The sequence below is a fragment of the Chiloscyllium plagiosum genome, chromosome 10 (assembly GCF_004010195.1).
Source record: "Chiloscyllium plagiosum isolate BGI_BamShark_2017 chromosome 10, ASM401019v2, whole genome shotgun sequence".
Taxonomy (NCBI): domain Eukaryota; kingdom Metazoa; phylum Chordata; class Chondrichthyes; order Orectolobiformes; family Hemiscylliidae; genus Chiloscyllium; species Chiloscyllium plagiosum.
The window spans coordinates 35,919,041-35,934,516 of NC_057719.1; the positions used below are offsets into that span (position 1 = coordinate 35,919,041).

Consider the following 15,476-nt stretch of genomic DNA (forward strand, 5'->3'; position numbering starts at 1 on the left):
GGGGAGATGTTAGGGGTGGGTTCTTTACCCAGAGAGTGGTGGGGGCATGGGATGCGCTGCCCGTGGGAGTGGTAGAATCAGAATCTTTGGTGACCTTTAAGCGGCAATTGGATAGGTACATGGATGGGTGCTTAAGCTAGGACAAATGTTCGGCACAACATCGTGGGCCGAAGGGCCTGTTCTGTGCTGTATTGTTCTATGTTCTAACTGCGATGAGGAAGAATTTCTTCACTCAGAGTTGTGAACCTGTGGAATTCTGTCCCACAAGAAGCTGTTGGGGCCAGTTGATTAGATATATTCAAGAGGGAGCTGAATGTTGCCTTTGTGGCTAAAGGGATCAAGGGGTATGGAGAGGAAGTGGGACTGGGATACTGAGATTACGTGATCAGTCATGATCATATTGAATGGTGGTGCAGGTTCGAAGGCCTGAATAGGGCTGAATCGGGAGGCACAGTGGCTCAGTGGTTAGCACTGATGCCTCACAGTGCCAGGGACCTTGTTCGATTTTCACCGTGGGTAACTGTCTGTGTGGAGTTTGCACATTCTCCCCATGTCTGCGTGGGTTTCCTCCTACATTCCAAAGATGTGCAGATCAGGTGAATTGGCCATGCTAAATTGCCCATAGCATTAGGTGCATTAGTCAGAGGTAAATGTAGGGGAATGGGTCTGGGTGGGTTACTCTTTGGAGGGTCAATATGGACTTGTTGGGCCAAATGGCCTGTTTCGATACTGTAGGAAACCTAATCTAAAAAAATCTATTCCTGCACCTATTTTCTGTTACTAGAAGGTATTGGGATCAAATTTTGTTACAGAGACTTCAGCACAAAAGCCTATGCTGACATTGCACTGCCATACTGAGGGAGTGCTACATTGTAAGAGTTACTGCCTTTGGGACATGATGTAACTGAGGCCTGCCTGCCTTACCAGGAGAATGCAAATGATCTCATGCTACTATTTTGAAGGGGAGGAGGTAACTCCAGCATCCAGGTCAACATTTTCCATCAATCAGCATCACAAAAACGGAAGGTCACTGTCAGTTTACAGATTGAGAGAGCTTGCTGTGCTCCAACTGGTGGCTGTGTTTTCATAATTGAAATGATGATTACATTTCAGGATACTACTTCATTTGCTGCCCTGTGGGACATTGAGAGGTCATGAAAGGTACACTATAAATGCCAATTTTTCTTTCTTTTATGCCTCCAACTGTAGACTCAAGATTAAAATTTTAAAAAAACTTTTGTATAAAATGACACAGAGGAATTCATTTTATGATTTGTTTTCAGTCACAGTTGTGAGGGGACTAAATGCCATTAAATTAATCTTTCACTCATGATTATATTGTGACCAAAGCATTGTTCTTGATAAAATAGCTTGAAGTTGTATATTTTAGAATTCAAGACATTCAAAGACTCGGGTACACAATGAACACGTATTGCATGCTGAATCACCGCTTCTACCTCCATCCCCCTTTTTGCTGTCAAGTTAACCAAATAACATTTCTTGTTTTGATATTCTGTTGGTTGACAGACTGCCCAGAACTGGATTGTTGGCACGGCGTGGAGTTCATCTGAGGACAAGCAATGCTCCAGCGCACGTTGAATGCCGCTGAATGTGGTATTTATTACACAGAATGAACGTGGAGTTGGGTTTAATCACTGCATTCCTGACAGCACATCGACGAAAACAATTTTAATTATAATATTCAGAGCACTCTACACACAATCAAACCTCTCAGAACAATGCACAAATCACAAGCTACTTAAATATACAGGATTTACTGCAGTACCGTTGTGAAATGAATCTGTTAACCGTTCATAACCGTTAACCTATCTAGTTTTTAAAATACTACAAGAACCAGCGAACACCATAGATTAAATGTTGATGTAGTAATGAATAATTCTCAATAAACTGTAACAGACAACACTTTTAGACCAACTCTTTTTCAATAAAACGGCAATTTAACCAGTGCACCATGGTTATTTCAATGTGAACCGCGGTCTCTTTCAGGAGTCAATCCAACTGCTATGGAAATGAAATAGAAACGAGGAAAGCTTTCTTACCGGCTGCACTTTCAAACATTACTCTGAACGTGCGGGCAGGTATTTCTGCAGATACCAGCAAACTTGGCTAGTCTACACTTCAAACTTTAATTCGAAGTTTTTTACTCTAAAGGAAGTCAGCTAGTCCCTTGTGAACTTTCCCAGCGAGTTCTGGCCTGCTTTTGAAAAAAAAATCAGTTGTTGAATCGACATATGTTTCAAAAATGCAAATGACCCATAAACTCGGCACGGAACTGTGTGCTTGTAGAAAAATTGTAAAAGCTTCCAAAATGCAGGAAGTTCGTTCCTCTCTTTTGCTTTACTTTCAAAGCACAAAGACAGACGACCAGAATTAGGAAAAAGACTATTTTTATTGTCTGAAATCAGAAGTGCTTCGAATATTGCTTAACTTTTAAGCTTTATCACCAGTTCAACGTCTCTTCCAGAGAAACTGACAAGGTGAATATAAATTGATAAAACAGCTGGCGCTTGGAGCAGAGATGAATGACTTCCCCTTCATCCCAGGATTTGGGTTCATTGGGGTACGTATGGAATTATTGATGTTTTCATATCTTGTCTTGTTTTTAATGTGTTGGCAGCACATTCCAAATCCTAACAACTCTCTGAGAGAAAAAGTTTCTCCTCATCTCACTTCTAGCTCTCTTGCTGACAGTCTTGAAATTGTGAGCACTAGTTACTGACATACCAACTCCTGGAAACAGCATATCCTTCTTTGTCCTGTCAAAATTGTTAATAATTTTGAACACCTCAAGATGGTCACCTCTTCATCTCTGCTTCAAGAGATGAAGAGGTGACCATCTCCCTATCTCCCCAATCTTTCTTTATATCTAAAATGCCTCATTCCTGGTATCATTCTAAAAAATTTCCTTTGCAATCTCTCCAGGACTTTAACATCTTTCCTTAAGTAAACTGCTCAGAACTGAGTGCAATACTCCAAATGATTTGCAGAGGTGTAGCATCACTTCCTTGCTTTTATACCCTTATGTCTCTATTTATGAAGTCAAGAATTCTAGACGCCTTCTTAACAACTGTTTCAACTTGCCTGACAGCCTTCAGAGAATCATTCACATGAATTCTGAGATCCTGCTGTTCCTGTACATCCATCAAAATTGTGCCATTGAGCCTATATTGTATCTCCTCCAGGTTTTTTCTATCAAAATGCATTACCCTACATTTTCCTGTATTGAAATTCACTTGCTGTGTACCTGACTATTTAGTCAAATTGTCAATTCCTTTTGAAGTTGCTTGGCATCATCCTTACATTCACTATTCTCTCTAGTTTAGTATTATCTGCATATTTAGAGATTTTGCCCTCTACACCTATCTACAAATCATTTATATAAATCAGTAAAAGCAAAGGTCCCAACACCGATCTCTGGGGATCACTACTTTCAACTCATCACTAATCTGAGAAATGCCCATCTATACCTACCCTCTGTTTCCTATCTTTTAGCCAATTTCTATTCCATGCTGCTCAGGGTCCATCAATCCCAAACGTTTCTAATTTGCAAACCAATCAACCATGTGACATTGTTTCAAATGCTTTCTGCAAGTCCAAATATACAGCATACATGACTACCATCATCCACTGCCTGTGTCACCTTGTCAAAGAACTCATTCAAATTTGTCAGACATGACCTGTCCTTGACAAAGCCATGCTGACTGTCTTCCTTCTTTAAGGAAGAAACATGCACACTGTATAAATGGGAACATATGGATGTATTGTCCATGGATTTCCAGAGGGCATTTGATAAAAATGGTAGAACAAAGGTTATATTGAAAAGTAAAAGCTCACGGTGTAGAAGATAACATGGATAGAAGATTGGCGAGCTAACAGAAAACACAGAGCATATTCTGATTGGTAAGGTGTAACGAGTGTTGGTTGTTAGGGTTTCAACTGTTTACAATCTAGAGATATCAATGACTTTGAAGGGACCAAATATGTAGTGGAAAAATTGCTGATGACACAAAGGTACATGAGCAAGTAAATTACGAAGAGGACATAAGGAAGCTACATATGTTAAGTGAGTGGACAAAGACTTAACAAATAGAGTGTAATTTGGGAACGTGTGAGATTTTCTATTTTGGCAGGAGTAATAAAAAAACACTTTGCCTAAATAGTGAGAGATTGCAGAGCTCTGAGATACAGAGGCATCTGTGCACCTTGGAGCATGAGTTGCAAAATGCTAGCATACAGGTACAGCAGGTAATTAGGAAGCTAATACAAAGTTATTATTTATTGCAAGGAGATTAATACAAAAGTAGGGAGATTATGCTTCAGTTATACAGGACATTGGCACGCTCACATTCAGCAAACTGTGTACAATGCTAGCCTCCTTATTTAAGCAAGGATATAAATACATTGGAAGCAGTTCAAAGACGGGTCGCTGAACTAATACCTAGAATGAGTGGATTGTTTTGTTAAGAAAGGTTACAAAGGTTAGCCTTGTATTTCCAGGGGTTTAGAAGACTAAGAAATGATTTGATTAAAACATAAAAGATCCAGAGGGGTCGTTATAGAGGGCATGTACAAAGGGTTCTTATTTTTGTGGGAGAATCTAGAATTAGGGGTCACTGCTTAAAAAGAATGAATGCAGTAGCTTTTTTTTAAACAAAGTGAACTGAACATTTTTGGGAGGATCATATATGTTTTTGTTATGGTAAAACATAACTTTTAAAAATAAGTTTATGTGACAATCTAGGACACATTTACATCAGGTGTAACTAAAATTTTTATTAAACAAAACAATAACATCTGGTGGTTTCAATTATCAGGCAGGCCTGTTGGTTGTTATGTTCACGTACTCCACCAAACTGAATACAAGCAACTAAGTGGCCTATTTGTATATGATAATACCCGAATAATCCATTGGATGGACCTAGTCTTTGGCAATTCTGACTGAGAATACCATCCCAGATAATTCTCACAATTCTGGATATTTGTTTTTGGTGTCAGCGCTCCCTCCTCCTTCCCCATCATGATCCATTGTATAGATTGTACAAGCCCCTAAACCACCCCCACCCCCACCACCACTTTGTACGTCTAATGTTTAGTGTACAGCTGACCTTGCAGGGAGCCTTTCACCGCTTCGCACTGCATTATTCTCCAAGAGAATATTATCAAGATGCACAAACAATAATCCTGCTGGATAAATCCTGTCCTACTTTCATCATTAATGGACTTTCACTATTTAATGGAAACTAAATAAACAAGGGTAGACCCATAGAAATTTAGAACATGGAAACAAGCCTTTCAGTCTAACTTGTCCATGTCACCCAGTTTTCACAATTAACCTAGTCCTCCATGATTATCCCACCCATCCATCCATGTACCTGTCCAAATGTTTCTTAAATGTCAAAATTGTGCTATCTCTGGCAGCCCGTTCCAGGCATTCGTCATGCAGCATGTGGAGAAAATTGTCCATCTGGACCCTTTTATATCTCTTCCCCTCTCACTTAAACAATGCTGTCTAGTTTTAGACTCCCCTACCATGGAGAAAAGCTGTTGGCTATCTACTTTGTCGATGCCTCTCATGATTTTATAAACCCTTATAAGGTCACCCCGCAGTCTCCTAATAAGCAGGGTAAAAGTCTCAGCTTATCCAGCCCCTCCTTATAACTCAAGCCTTCCAGTCCAGGTAGCATCCTAGTAAATCTTTTCTGTACTCTTTTTTTAGTTTCATAATATCCTTTCTATAGTAGGGAAACCAGAACTGCATGCAGTACTCCAAATGTGGCCTCATTAATGTCTAGTACAACTGCAACAGGTTGTCCCAACTCTTATACTCAAAGCTCTGACCGATGAAAGCAAGTATGCCAAAAGCTTTCTTCTTCACCCTGACTACCTGTGACTCCAATTTCAAGGAGCTATGAACCTGTACCCCTAGATCTCTTTGTTTTATAACACTCCCCAGGGCCCTACCATTGACTGTGTGAGTCATGCCCTGGTTTGCTTTATCAAAATGCAACACTTTGCATTTCTCTAAATTAAACTCTCTCTGCCATTCCTCAATCCACTGGCCCAGTTGATCAAGATCTTTTCATATTCCCAGATAACCACCTTCACTATCCACTGTACCACTAATCTTGGTGTCATTCACAAGAGTAGTAACCATACCTCCTAAATTCTCATCCAAAGCATTTATATAAATTACAAATAATAGTGGGCCCAGCACTGATCTCTGTGGCATGCTACTGGTCACATGCGTCCAATTTGAAAAACAACCCTCTCGCACCTCCCTCTGTCTTCTACCTTCAAGCCAATTTTGCATCCATTTGGCTAGCTCTCCCTGGATCCCACAAGGTTTAATCTTACTCAGCAACTGACTATGCAATATCTTGTCAAAGGCCTTGCTAAAGTCCATGGAGACAACATCTACCGTTTTGCCTTCATCTACTTTCTTGATCACCCCTTCCAAAAACTGAAACACATTCACAACTTCCCATGCATGAAGCCATTTTGATTATCACAAATGAGTCCTTGCCTCTCCAAATTCCTGTAGATCCTGTCTCTCAGAATCCCCTCTAACAACGTATCCCCAAAAGTGTTAGACTCAGCAGTCTGTTGTTCCCAGGCAATAGCAAGTTAAGAAAAAACTACAGTAAAATGGTGATGTGGAATACTTGTAATTTCTTGTTATGTAGAGTATTGAGATAGTCAAAGATGCCCCTGTATCCTGATTTACTTGCAAACAGGTCTATGTACAAAAAGAAAGCAAATAAAGTAATGTGATAAATATATGAATGAGTGTTTATTTTTAAATTCAGTCACGCCTTAAAATGGCCTTATCTTGTATCATAAAAGGCATTTATGTGGATTAACTCCAATATCTTTAGCTGCTGAGCATTCTTTCCTCCAGTCAGTCTATCAAGTTGTCAATGCAGTTAAATACCTTTACTCTGTTTTTAGACTGCAATGTGAAATCCTGGAGGATCTCTATAGCCCTTGCAGTTTCAGCCATGGAAAAATGTGGGTGAACAGGCAGGCATTTGGGGTCATGAGGGTGATAATCTTCCTTTGCTTCCATTAATACATTTTGTGCCCACTTTCCTGATCCATGCCTGAAACATGCTGGAGTTTTTTTTTTGTTCGGCTCATACTGTGTGTGGGTAGCATCTTGCAAAGCAACGTGGCTTCTTGGACTTTTCTATTACAAGAGATAGCAGGTTTTTGGACATTCATATTAGTGCTGGCCACAGCAGTGACATGTTTTTTGACTGAGGTTCTGCTTTACACATTTCATTTTTAAATGTTAGAGAACAATCTGGTAAAAGATGAGAAACAGTCCAGTCTCATTCATGTTAAAAATATCTCTAGGTGCATTCTCGTTCAGGACGATTGAAATCTTCTTGCAGCAGTTGTTACAGGTTTGACTGTCATTTTAGGTCCTAGTGTTACCTAATGCTACTCCCATTGGTTGGCTTGGTTATAAAACAGCCGCCCCTGAATTCAGTTAATCTGGAATTACCAGTCTGAATCTTTAGTTTACCACAGGCATCAGTCTATTTCCTATTCTGACGGTGGCAATGGCTGGCACCTTTGTCACAATTAGATTTTCAGGTGAACTGAATTCAACTCTGTGATGTCACTATTTTTACAGGTACAGTTACCAGTTGGTAAGTGACAGGAAATGCATTATGAAAATCCATATATCTCAAATGATATGAGCTCAATACTACAGCCCATGATATAAAACAACGCAGTTTTGGCATATGCCATATAGTTGATTAAATCCCATTTTATGTTGCTGTCCTGATTGAGTGTGAGTTTCCACACATGTGAATGTATTGGATGTATGTGAATGTGATGATAACTGTGTATAGTGAATATGATGATAATGTAACATGGAAGTGTACTGCTTATAAACTGACCTGCATGTTTTAATCTCTTAGTGATGTTACCTTTGACATTCAGCCCAGTTAAATATAGCTTGATAGTTGTGCTTTGACACTTTTTTCAAAGTGCTTGTTTTCTTTACAAAATTCCAGTACTCTTTTCCTTCTGCTTTTGTCTTCTTTCACTTTTAATTCTTAGTTCAGATAATAATGAAATTTTGTAATAATTGTTTGTGAAATAAGAGCTACTTGATGTGAAACATAGTAGAAACAAGACAGTAAACTGCCTTTTCAACCAACATGCAAGATAAATTCTGTTGTGCATTTTGGTACAGTTTCAGGGTCATAATGATATGTGAAGTTGCTTTGGAAAATCTATTGATCAAACAATGGTCTACAGTGGGAAAACAAAACTTCCTTTTTTTTGTACAAGGCAATGTTCTGTTTCAGAGAATCATTTACAGATAAAGCATTCATTTTTGGAGCAGATTATAGCAGATGCTCAATGTCTGCAATAACAAAATATGCAGGAAAATGCAGCACATCTAGCAGTATCTGGAGAGAGCATAAAACACAGTTAATCATTCAGGTCAATTCTGATTAAAGCTTTTGATAAGCCTATTTAGCAAAAATAGATCATACAGCATGAAAGCAGATCCTTCTGTCCAACTGGTCCACTCTGACCATGTTCCCAAACAAAACTAGTCTTACCTGACTGCACTTGACCCACATCCCTCCAAATCTTTCTTATTCATGAATTTATCCAAATGTTTTTTTAAATGTTGTAACTGTACCTGCATCCTCCACTTTCTCTGGCAGTTCTTTCCACACACAAACCGCTGTCTGTGTTTTAAAAAAAATTACCCTTTGTGTCCTTTATAATTCTTTCTTCTCTCCACTTAAAAATATGCCCCCTAGGTTTGAACTCCCCCACACAGGGGAAAAGACCCTTGTCATTCCCCTTATCTTTGTCCCTCAAGATTTTATAAACCTCAATAAGGATATCCCCCAACCTCCTTCACTCCAGTGAAATAAGTCCCAGACTTTACAGTCTATCTTTATATCTCAACCCCTCCATTCCTGGCAACATCCTGGTAAATATTTTCTGACCCCTCTCCAGTTTAATAATATCCTTCCTATAACAGGGCAACCAGAACTGCACACACAACTCCAGAAGAAGCCTCACCAATATCCTATACAATCTCAACATGATGTTCCAACTCCAATGCTCAAAGATCTGAGCAATGAAGGCAAGCATGCTAAATGCCTTCTTAACCACCCTCTCTACCTATGGCACAAATTTCAAAGAATTATGTACCTAGATCCCTCCGTTGTACAACACTACCCAGGCCCGACCATTAATTGTACAAGTCTTATCCTTGTTTGTATTACCAAAATGCAATATCTCACATCAATCTCAGTCTTAAACATTTCAAATGATCCAGCATCCACAACAGGAAAAATCATTCCTATGTCTCCACCAGTTGAGTGAATAAATGGATCCAGATTTAATGCTATTGTTCTCCATTTAAGGTTGTGTACTGTCTTGTTTCAGATTGCCACACTTGAAGAAATCATTTCTCTGTATTCACCCATTTGAATTCCCTTATCACTTTAAACATTTAGTTAGGGCATCTTTTAATCTTCTAAACTTCAGGGAATAAATCTCAGGTTTATGTATTCTGTACTTAAACTTGAACCCTTTAAGCCCTGGTGCCATTCTAATGAATCTGCTCCCTCTTAAAATTGATATTTTCTTCTTGACATTTTGTTTCCCACACTTAGCTCATAACTCCAGGTGACATTACACCATGGCAGTATGTAAAAATGAAGCTGTCCCTTAATGTCTGAATCTTTAGGCTTATTTTTAATTGTTTTCTCTGATGCATTCACTTCTATCAATTTTTGCACCCAAATCCCATTGCTGTTCCATAATTCGTATCCCCTGCATTTCAAAAATAAGTGATGTTGTCATGCTTGGATCCAAAGATCATTCACACCTCCTCATACTGTTCCTTATTTGCCAATTTGGTTGTTCATTTTACTTTGTCATTGATCACTTATAACTTGCTACCTACCCTATTGCACCTTCTAACTTGGTATCATCTGCACATTTGGCTATATAACATCCCATTCCTTTATGTAGTTATTATTAAATACATAGTTGAAATCTACCACTCAACCAAAACATTAGAGTGCATTCTCTGTATAATGACCAACTCCTATTATGAGGGTTTGGAGAGTTTTGAAGAGTTAGTATCTTTGAAGTACTTGGAAATAGAGAGGCAAAAACAAGAAGTTGATTGTTTCACTGAAGTGACAAAGGGATCAAGCTGTAGCGAATCAGTCATCGCACTGCTACTGGACTGAAAGTTAGAAGCACTCGGTATGTGATATGAAGTGATGTGAACCAGCAATTGTCATCCATCTCTAAACTGCCTTTGAACTCTGTGACTTGTTAGGCCACTGAAGGAAACCAATAAGGGTCAAGCATATGCTGTGAGTCTAGAGGCTTATCCAAATTAGGACAGGTTTCCTTCCAGGAAGGACATGAGTTTTATAATGAGCAATGTTAGTTGTCATCATTACTCTTACTTGCATTAAAATTCAATGAATAAATTTGGAATATAATCAGCTGCCACAGCAGGATTTGAACCCCCATCCACATACATTCTGAATTTCTAGTCCAGTTATATGACCATCCCGTCACTGGCTCCCTCATGAAAAATACAAAACTGAAAGGGTTGGACAACAGGCAACATGAAGGAGTGGGAGTTGGCAGAATACTGCAGCACCTTTAGCTTAATGTTAAACTCCTAGGTTGGACTGTCAAATACTATAGAAATAATTGGAAGGAAAATAGGTATCATTATGATGTAACTGTGGTCAGGAGACATGTAGTGATAACTAATTTGTAATTTACATACCATGTCAAAAGCTTAATGCTATACAACACAAAAATAGATGCTTGAATTATTCAAGAATAGAGGTAATTAATATAAGTAACAAAGTTCTTCTTCTAAAAGGAATTGTGGATTTGTGCTCATTTCCAACTTCTTCTGACCCAAACTGGAATGAATTCGGTCATTGTCCTACCCCTAGCAATTCAGACCACAGAGTTACCTGTAATGTGCACTTTCAATCATAGTTGTTTTTCTATGACCACTTATTTGCAGGTCGGTAAAGTGGAGTGTCTGCTTTTAATTTACTTCAAGACAACAAAACCATGTATGGGCAATGTGAAGGCAATTTGAAGAGACACTCTCAAAAGAATGGAATTTCAAGTGTCAAACATTTTCTGGGAAAGGCAAGATGAGGTCAAAAATAGCTCACATTTCATCAGGATGGTATCAGGCCTTAAAGGGTTATAGTGTACGTACCAAATGCACAAACCTAAGCGGTAACTTAAAAATGAGCACACAAGCATATTACATTCACTGAAACCATATGTAATCAAATGCTGTGAAAGGTGAAAGGTAAAGTGAAACAAATGATGAAACCTGTAGGGGAGTTTGAATTTCCTCTCCAAGTTTGTTTGGGTTTCCCCTGGGTTTTCCTGATTTTCTCCCATAATCCAAAGGTATGCAGGTTCGGTGGATTGGCCATGGGAAATTTTAGGGTTATGAGGATGGGGTAGGGAGGTGAGTCTGGGTGGGATGCGCTTCAGAGAGTTGGTGTGGATTCAATGGCCAAATGATTGCTTCCACATGCTAGGGATTTTATGATACTATGATTCAGACTTGTGTTATTTAAAAGGTAGAGAAGTAATGTTAAATGACCATGCAAACACATTACATTTACTGAAGTCAAATGCTGTGCACAATCAGAGTTGCTTCTTTTGCACATCACTTTTTATACCTTGCTGTTTTGTTTTTTTCAATTCAGTCACAGGATGTGGGTGTCATTGGCTGAGTCTGTATTTAATACCTGTCCCCAATTGTTAAAAGTCAACCACATTACTATAGTTCTGGAGTCACATGTAGGCTGCTTCCTTCCTTGAAGGACATTACTGAGCCAGATGGTTTTTCCCCCAGTAATCAACAATGGTTCACAGTCATCATTAGGCTGTTAATTCCAGATTTTTAAAAATTTAATTTCACCACCTGCCATCACAGGTTTTAAACCAGGATCCTCAGAATATTACCAGCATCTCCGGATTAATACCATTAGGCCATCACTTACTCAAACCCTTGTTCCTTTTAAAGGCTGATAGTATCTCTTGGAATTCTGGCAAAATGATATCCCACAGTCTGTCTGATACAGATCAAAATTTAAGATGCTGCTGTCCCAAAACTATTGTGTAATACTTCCATATTTGGTAACAGACCATCTATTGACTTTGATTTGAGGTAGTTGACTTTTAACTATCTGAGCCATTAGATTGCTTGATTTGTATTGTCACATTGTGGTGACCTGGGAGTTATTCACCCCTCCAGGGAAACTACGGCGGGGGGGTTTCAAAACATTGTCCATTTGTTCCTGACCTACATGCATTATAATTCCAATACCACCTCAATTTTCAATGTGACTTTGGCGAACCATTTTGTAGGATTCTGTAATTATTTTAAAGAGAGATTAACCTTCATATTGGACCAGATATTCCGAGGACTGACAGTGATGTGCATATTGCCATTCTGGACTTTTTTTTTTCATAATAAAAAAAGGCAACTTCACATTTCTGAAATGTGATTCTGCTCAGAGCTCCCTCTGAAATGTGAGGACATACATCTCTTCTGACATTTCTTTCAGAGTTCAGAACTCTGACAAGAAGACAAATCACATTCCCTTTTCACAGCAATTGGCTGTTGTATTATGAAATTTAAAATTCTAGACAGCCACTTAGACAGTGTCTGTCAAATTGTAATTACCCAAGTTACGTACGATATTATGGTGGGAGGGAAAGGTGATAGATGGATAGGGTAGATAGGATGCCAGTTGAGGAGTGGGTAGGATGCCAGGCATTGTATGCCATCTAGGTAGGGTACTGGCTATGTATAGAGTATGGTGCCAGATGTAGGTTGCCTGATGGGAGCGGTTAAGGTTTCAGTGTGCTAACTAAGTAGGGTGCCAGTTTGGTAGGGGACAGGTGCGAAATGGATAGGGTGCAAGGTAGCAAGAAAAGTGATATAGTACTGAGGAATAGTTTGGCATTAGTGTGAGAAAGTGGGTCTAGCAGGGGAGGTGGGTGTTGGGTCAGGTCTGGTGGTAGAGCTGTCAGGTTGGGTTGGTTCGGGATTGTGGGAGGAAGAGGGCCTGATCCAGGGGTAAGATGGGGTCGGGGATGAGGATGGGGTGATGATTTGGGAAGGACGAAGGAGGTGGGGGAGCATATTTGGAGGTTGTGTCAAATATGACTGGGGAGGAAGGAGTTCAGATGCAGGGGTAAGGATTTGTTGGGTGTGCATGGGGGAAGGGGTGTTGGGTAAGGGTCTAGGATCTGTTAGAGGTAAGGGTAGATATAGTTGAGGGTAAGTGAGGTAAAGTATGAGGTCAATTTAACAGTCTCTTGAGGTAGACTATGGATTTATTAGTCCAACTTTTCCTGAGTAGCTATTTTACTTTATTCATCGGAGCCATTAGACTGCCATCTAATTGGTCACTTTCAGGGGCTTCCAGGCGTAGTTGAATTGCCTAGCAGAAAACTAAATTTCCTGGGCAATTCCTTCTCATTATGTTACGATTGGGATTTCACAGGGTCCCCATGCGCAACTTTGATCTGTGATAAGTTAAAAATCACACAACACCAGCTTATAGTCCAGCAGGTTTAATCGGAAGCACTAGCTTTTGAAGCGCTGCTCCTTCATCAGGTGGTTGTGGAGTATAAGATCGTAAGACACAGAATTTATAGCAAAAGTTTACAGTGTGATGTAACTAAAATTATACATTGAAAAATATCTTGATTGTTTGTTAAGTCTCTCATCTGTTAGAATGACCATATTAGTTTTACTTCTTTCATATGTAAATCGCAAAACGTTTTTTGAAAAGTTACATTCTCAAGTGAACTTTAACAATTGGTGTCAGCCCAGATAATGTATTGAAGGTGTTATCCCCGTGTGCCGTGGTCTGTGCCATAATTGCAGAGTTACATTGTACTTTGCTCAAAAACTGCATGAATCCATGTAAGATTCTGCTAATTCATTTTTTAGATTAGAATCAGTCTAAACATTATGGCACAGACCGCAGCACACAGGGGGATAACACCTTCAATACATTATCTGGGCTGACACCAATTGTTAAAATTTACTTGAGAATGTAACTTTTTTTAAAAATGTTTTGCGATTTACATGTGAAAGAAGTGAAACTAACATGGTCATTTCTACAGATGAGAGACTTAACAATCTATCAAGGTATTTTTCAATGTATAATTTCGGTTACATCACACTGTAAACTTTTGCTATAAATTCTGTGTCTTACAATCGTGTACTCCACAACCACCCGACGAAGGAGCTGTGCTCCGAAAGCTAATGCTTCCAATTAAACCTGTTGTTCTATAACCTGGTATTGCGTGATTTTTAACTTTGCACACCCCAGTCCAACACTGGCATCTCTAAATCTTGATCTGTGCTGACATAACAACTACCTGGTCATTCGAAAATCCATGACATTGATGTAATGATATAGTTGCATTAGTGCTGCTTTGAGATGTCTGGTGAGGAGCAACCCTTCTCCCCTCCCACCCCAATACAGAGGAGTGTCATTAGTGGGGGGACAGGATCTATTGGTGCTTGCTTGGTTGAGCCTAGGACTTAGTTCACTGTTGGAGCCTAGCATAAAGAATGAACTTCCAAAGGCACATCTGGCACTCACTAGTGGGTTCCAGTGGACATGGACTCCGGAAGAAAGTTTTTCTTTTCCTTTAAATTTCTTCTAATTTCTTTAAATAAATCTCTCCAAAAATTTATGTAGGGAGTTAACTGTCAGGATCATGGCTCAAGAATTTCAATACTATGTATTATCTTCTGAAAGTTGGACCCACATTTAACTTGTGATAGTTCCTTCATTTAAGAACTGCAATCCTTCCAGAGTAGTTAGCTTTTGTTTCAAAATTTTGAATGTATTCTCATGATCCTGTTAGACTGGTAACTTTTGAAAACAAATTTGAATATCGAAGCTGACATTTCTAAGCTAAAAGGGCCATACAAAAAGAATAAACATTTTATAAACAAAAGGCTTTCATTGACGAAAGACATTGAACAAACATTATTAAGTTAACACTGTACAGTATCTCAAAACCAAATTACAAATGGAATTCTCACCATTCTGCAGTTAATTTTAATCAAGAATTCCTTTCTCCTTATGTTGCAGTTTTGAGAAGTTATTCACTTATCCTGCAAATAACCAATGTCTGAAGGATTTGATTGTACTGGAGAGGGTGAAGAGGAAATTCATGAGGATATTGCCTGGGCTGGAGTAGTTTATCCATGAAGAGAGGCTGGATAAGCTTGGGTTGTTTGCTTTTGAACGGGTGACCTGATCAAGGTGTATAAGATTGAGGGACAAGGACAGGGTGGATAAGAGGCAGTTGTTCCTTTTAGTTGAATGATAAATAACAAGTGACATAAGTTTAAGGTGCAAGGCAGA

General features: G+C 39.1%; 1 long non-coding RNA gene across 6 annotated transcripts in view; it reads left to right on the top strand.

Moving 5' to 3' along the window:
* The window catches only part of LOC122553517, a 102,830-nt gene that overhangs the window by 33,356 nt on the left and 53,998 nt on the right, over positions 1 to 15,476 (top strand). For all 6 annotated transcript variants that reach the window (XR_006312750.1, XR_006312749.1, XR_006312751.1 and 3 more), the window contains one exon: positions 1,528 to 2,581. This is a non-coding gene — a long non-coding RNA (uncharacterized LOC122553517). The remainder of the gene's footprint in view (positions 1 to 1,527; positions 2,582 to 15,476) is intronic.